Below are 6953 nucleotides of genomic sequence, written 5' to 3' on the forward strand. Positions count from 1 at the left end.
AAAGTAGACACCATTGATTCCCAAAGACTCTGATCCTGAGGTTTCATACTAGCAATGAAGGTCACAATGGCCACCCTTGTCTGTGCTATGACAGGATTGGGTAAGTAATCAACAGAGTGACCCGCCTCTTACTGACTTAACTTACAACACTGTATGCAGCTAAAAATCTACAAGTTTGTCTCCACTGGTCTCTTCTTGAGACCCTCCTTGACCCTTGGTATTCATGTTATTGGATAAGCCAAAGTTCACATATCCACCTTTGGTTTGTGAAGTGTATACTGAGAAATAGTATGCAAGAGGAAATTTTTTTCAATGTCTGAACATAAAAATAGTCTGTACTGCTCAAAGTCTCCATGTGGCTTGACTGGAGAAACTTAAGATCTCTTACATTAATTTTTTCCACCTGAGAAGTAAGGAGTAGGAGCCAGCCATTCTTCTGTCATTAAATCAACACCTTTGACTAGTATGTGAATTCCTATATTTTCCCCTTTCAAGACCAATGCTTGCCACATAAATGCTCAATAAATCTTTGTCATAGGAATTTTTGTTTTTCCTGCTGTTTTTTTATTATTATTATTTGTAAGGAGAGAGTGAGAATGGGAACACAGGGCCTCTTGCCCCTGCAAACATACTCCAGATGCATGTGCCACTTTGTGTATCTGGCTTTACATGGGGTCTGGGGAATTGAAGCCCAGGCCAGCAAGCCTTGAAAGCAAGTGACCTTAATTTCTGAGTCATCTCCCTAGCTCCATGTGTCTGCTTCTTTTCTGAGGCACTAGCCTGGGAAGAATAGTGACTAAACCAAACAAGGGTCATTCATTCTACCAAAGGTAAATGCTGGATAAAAATATAAAGTACAATTATCATAATTTCCGTAGGGGGAAATCCACAGAATATTGTGAGAACCCAGAACAAGGTGTTTCAGCACATGCTATTTAAGATAGTCTGTGGACTTCACCAATGAACAGGGTTGGTCAGGACAGAGTGGGAGCCAGAGTGAGATGAAAAATATATTGAACAGAACAGACGATGGAAGGTGATAATTGTGAGGGAGTCATGAAGAGTACTTGAGAATGAAAGAATGAAATCATGACTAAGCCAGTGAATAAAGGTTTTCTGCATCACTAGACTATTTCCGAATCGCTGGAGAGATGTTGAGAGGCTAGTTTTGATTTAAACTTAATGTGAGTCAATGAGATGACCGATTAGGATGAATCCTCTGTCATTCCATTTTAAATGGTTCTCTGAACACTGCTCAGTCCTTAATCCTGTTCAATCACCAGGTCGTGGAGTCAGGAGCTGCAGTCCTCTGCTCAGTAGAGTGCCTAGCTCTACACAGTACATTATAGGTGCCAATGATGCAAAGCCTCTTCCAAGTCCTTTCCAGAAAGATGACTGTCATCAACATGGACGGTCCAAGCCCTGACGTTTATGTTCGTAGTGTACCTAACACTGAGTCGGGAGGCTTTAAGCCTCTGGCATGCATGATGACTTTTGAGTAATTTGACAGCCTCAGGCAAGACTGCACCTTCTGACCAGTCAGTGTTGTTCCCATGAGACCCGCCATTTCCTAATTGGTTCCTTTTTCGTGTCCCCAACCAGTGGTAGCCTAGCAAGTGCAGACTCTTGAACTGGATTGACCTATGCTTTCCTGTGCAAATTTTGTGTGTGTGTGTGTGTGTGTGTGTGCGCGCGCGCGCGCGCGCGCTGTTCTATGTTGTTTTGCCTTTATACCAAAGAAACCATCCATCTCCAGCAACAGAAACTATTAGATGGAGGAAAGAAAATGCCAAAAGATGCCAGGGGCTGTTTCTTGGTGTGTGATAGTGGCTGCTTGGCCATAAGAGAGGAGAAGTGTAACAAAGGAAGAAAATGTTCTACAGGTTTCACACTCCTGGCTCCTCCACTGGGACTGAGTATCAGCTAATTCTTTTTCCTTTTCAAAACAGTACCTGTTGCTCAAGGTAATGAGTCCTAATTAACACATCTACCCAAGGGTGAGGGATGAAACTGTAGAACCTGAGGTTCCGCAGGGCAATGTATGACATTAAGGGAAGGCTAATGGGCAGCTAACCAAACAGCATGTGGCAAGTCGAGAACTCCAGTGGAGCATACCCCACTCCATCTCTTTTAGACCCACTTTCCTAACACAGCCTGAACTTCTCTTCCAGCATCATATACACCCTTGGACTAACACTACCTTCTAGAAATACCCAACAATGTACTGATGCTTCTTCCATAAAACAGCCCTACAAATGCACTAACTTAGCTACTTTTTAAAAATCTTTTTATTTATTTGCAAAAGGGTGGGTGAGAGAGAAAGAGAGACAATGAGCATGGGCATGGGCATGTCAGGGCCTCCTGCTGCTGCAAATGAACTCCAGATACATGTGCCACTTTGTGCACATGACTTACTTGAGTCCTGGGGAAATCAAACCTGGTCCTTAGGCTTTGCAGGCAAGCATCTTAACTGCTAAGCCATCTCTTCACCCATAACTTAGCTACTTTATACTCCCTAACTCTTGGAAAGCAAAAGTGCATACTGGCTAAAAGTCTCTGTCCTAGATAGACTTACCTATTTAAATATATACTTCTCATTTATTAGCTACACAACATTAAATGAACCATGTATCTATCTCTTTTCTCTTCCATACAATGGGGAAAGAGGGATAATAATAGGGCCTAATTCAAAAAGTGTTGAGGTTAGGGGCTGGGAAGATGGCTCAGATGTTATTACTTGCAAAGCTGCCGGCCCAGATTCAATTTCCAAGCCACCCACATAAATCAGACACACAATTTGGTGCATGCAGCTAGTATTTGTTTGCAGTAGCAAGAAGCCCTGGCACATGCGCACATGCACACTCATAAAATATTAACTTAAAAAATAGAATAAAGTATTCCCAAAAAGTGTTGACAGCATTAAATGAAATAATGTGAAGGAAAGAGAACACAATTCCAGGCAAACACACTCTGTAAGTGGCAGTGAAAGAGGAGCAGGAAAAGCTTTGTATTCAAAAACTATTTTAATTTTTATTTATTTGAGAGAGATATAGATACAGAAATAGACAGGGGGAGAGAGAGAGAGACAGAGAGCATCAGGACCTCTCTAGCCCTGCAAATGAACTCCAGATGCATGTGCCCCCTTGTGCATCTGACTTACGTGGGTTCTGGGGAATCGAACCAAGGTCCTTTGGCTTTGCAGGCAACTGCCTTAACTGCTAAACCATCTCTCCAGCCCAGGAAAAGCTTTTTTATAGGTAGCCAGGGACAGAGGCCCACCTTAGCTATCTTGGCAGGACTAGAACCCACATCTGATCCTGTCTCATCCAAGATGGCTGCAAGCAACACTACATGGCAACAACTCCTGCTTCTTCCACGGGTTAGCACACCTGGCAGCTGGCCCCTCCCGAGTCAGCATTGGGTCCACCAGCCAGTCAGACCTCTCCCTCACACACTTGAGCCTGATGACAAGGCTCATCCTGAAGAGATTTTTAATCCATAAATGGATCTGGTGCATGTGTGCAGATCGCTTGGCCCCTGTTCCTTCCCCTGGTGCCCAACACTGTCCTAGTCTTTACATGACTTCTTACATGTCTGGATATTTTCCTGCTTGCTTTCTACATGCATTTTGTTCCTGGGTGTTTTCTTGTGTTTGTCTATGTGGGAACCTTCTTAAGCCTTGAGTACTTCACAATCCCCTGTTTTAGTCTTTTCATACTCTCCATGTGAATGTGATGGTAAAGGGGAGCTCTTGACTTGGGCCCTTGTGCTTTACTTTCCACATGCATGTGCCTTTCCCACAGGCTCTTTTGGCCAGAGATTTCTCTGTGGAAGAGATTCTCTGTAGCCTCCCATCCACCTTTACAGTCTTGCAAGGGGCAGGAGAGAATTTGTTTTCTGGATTAAGTCATTCAGCTAGCTTTCTCCTTGGATACTAACGCCCTAAAATAAACCTCATAATTCATAATTTACCCTTCTTTGAATCTTTTCTTTTTGATTCTCTACTAATCTAGATGAGAATCTGAAAGTTGGGATTCACAGGCCTGGGATCTCCTGCACCTTTATGGAATTTAATCCCTCCCTAGACCCAAAATCCTGCATCATAATACTGCTGTGTCTATGGTGTTGAAATTATTACCCAGGCACCTCAATTTATTATTCTCTTTTCCAGGTACTGTTAATCCCCTCGAGCAGGTATCACTAGAAACATCACTCACTTCCTTGTCTTCTCCATACTGCTTTCTCCGACAGCTGGTCAACCCAGCCTCTCAGATACTCCAAGGGAATCTCTTCTTCATTCTGTCTTGGTGGAATTTCATATTTTAGCCAAGGACAAATATAAAAGTTTATTCTTGGTTAATTTTTTTCTTGTGGATTTTGTCCAATATTCCAACCTGCCAAAATCATTAATGCAATGCTAACCCTGACACTCAATCTGAATTATGTGCGGGCTTAGAACTCATCAAAGCTCTTAAGCTTCACTGCCAGCTCTGTCTCCTGTATCTGACAAGGGAGTTTCTTCTGTCCTTGTCCGTGTCTTTGATTGAACATTGCCTAAAATAGAGCCAAGATCAAAGACATGTTACTCTCTACTAGTGATGTGATATCAATACTTACTGTCATAGAACACATGATTTACAACAAGAAAACCCACAACACTTTAATACACCTATCTATGTTAACTCTTATGACTACCTTATAAAGTAAGCATTTTAAGTGTTTATTTTTTAGATAAGAAAACCATCCTTAACATAATTTATATAATATGACCAATCCCCTCCCCCATCTGAGATGTGGCATATACAGATGCAAACGTGCACACTCAACTCCAAGGCCACTTTGCATAAGCATAATCCACCCTGCATTTCCCACTTCACCCATAGGGAATTCATGCAGACCTCTTTCAATGGTAAGCTTACAGTGTAGTTGTACTGTGATTACTATATGTTTCTTGTGATAGCATTCACAAAAATCATGGGGCGGTTTTGATAGGGTGGGGAAGAAGAGGCTCTTGGTTACAATAACAGCACCTACTTTCCTGAGTTTATTGAGGTACAATTAGGACATGCACAGGCTTGGTATGAAACAGGCACTCACTGATCTTTCATACCATGAGCTTCTTTAGTCCCTGTTCATTAGTGTGCTTTGTTATATCCAGTTGAAAACTCCCTGCATCCTAACTGTAACCAAAAAGAAAGAAGGACTTAGAAAACGTTTTAGCATTTTTCTAACCATTACCACTGAGTGGCAGGAGGGCTCTGCCCCCTCCTTGACAACTGCTTGGACCCAAAACTATTAAAATTTGTAATTTTTAATTAAATGATAAACTTCTATTACTTTCATATCCCCCATGCTGTTCACCCTCACTTAGGAACCCAGCCTCCTCCTCTTATATGTATTTGTTAAAATCTGACCTCCTCACTGGCTCTTCTCTGTAATGAAGCTATTTTTGACTTTAATTTTGTTTATATATTTGTTTGATATGCTGATTTTTCCCTTTCATGTTCATTGAAGTAAAATAATTGTATTTTTCCTTCATTCTTCCCTCGTTGTCCATCACCACTTATGCTAGGGAATCTCTCTTGTGTCCTATGAATTTTTGAAAACATCAGTGAAAAACTCTAGAACACCTGTCTGATAATAACCAAGATGTATTTCCCTCATGTTTTGACTATAAACAAAGGAGAGACTCACTTCCACGTGTGTAAAAAAGGTGATTTCAGCACAACGAGGCTTTTGTTGTTTTGGGTTTGTTTTTATTGTTTGTTTGTTTGTTTTGTTTTTTAATTTGAGAGAGAGAACGAGCCAGGTACATTAGTACACACCTTTAATTCCAGCACTTAGGAGGCAGAGGTAGGAGGATCGCCATGAGTTCAAAGTGACCCTGAGCCTACAGAGTGAATTCCAGATCAGCCTGGGCTAGAGAAAAACCCCGCCTCAAAAAAACAAAAACAAAGAGTGAGAGACAGAAAGAGGCAGGTAGAGAGGGAGAGAATGGACATGTGAGGGCCTTCAGCCACTGCAAACAAGCTCCAGGTGCATGCACCACCTTGTGCATCTAGCTTATGTGGATACTTGGGAATCAGACCTGAGTCCTTTGGCTTTCCAGGCAAGTGCCTTAACTTCTCAGTCATCTCTCCAGCCCTTGTTTTTATTTTACAATTTTGTTGTTCTTAAATATTTTGTTTATTTGTTTGAGAGAAAAAGAGGCATGTAGAGAGAACTGGAGCGCCACTGCAAATAAATTCCAGATGCATGAGCCACATTGTGCATCTGGCTTTACGTGGGTACTGGAGAATTGAATCTGTGCCCTTTGGCTTTGCAGGCAAGTGCCTTAACAACTAACCCATCTCTCCAGCCCATGTACTTTTGTTTTAAAGAATTATACTATACTGAATTGTTCCTAGACTGCCGTTATTTGTTGTTCAGGCTTGACAATGTCATTTCTATTCTCTGAAACTTGCTACTTACAATGGGAATCATGGCAGATTATTGGTCTCCCTCGCAGATGGGATGAGATGGTATACATAGAACCATGGATCCATGACAGACTTCATATACAAACTCACAAAGAACAACAACTGAGCATGAATAATTGGCTAGAATGTCTTGAAACCATGTTGCTCTTTTCTGGTATTCTCAGCACTTCTCTCTGGACTGTCAGCTGGAACTGGGCTTCACCTGCTCGTCTTGGAGGTGCTTCTGCTGAACCAGTTCTCAACAGGCCTTCCTGGAGAAAAAAGGCTCCCCTCAGAAGGCCCCCATCCTCTTGCCTAGGGTGGCCTGAATAGACTCCCCTCAGAAGGCCCCCATTCCCCTGCCCAGGGCAGCCTAAAAAGATATCCCTCAGAAGGCCCCCATTCCCCTGCCCAGGGCAGCCTAAAAGAAGGAGCTCATGAAAGACCCCAAGCAGGAAAATAGCCTTCCCCAAAGAAGTGGCAGACAAATGGAGA

The sequence above is a fragment of the Jaculus jaculus genome, chromosome 2 (genome assembly GCF_020740685.1).
Source record: "Jaculus jaculus isolate mJacJac1 chromosome 2, mJacJac1.mat.Y.cur, whole genome shotgun sequence".
In the NCBI taxonomy this organism is placed as follows: domain Eukaryota; kingdom Metazoa; phylum Chordata; class Mammalia; order Rodentia; family Dipodidae; genus Jaculus; species Jaculus jaculus.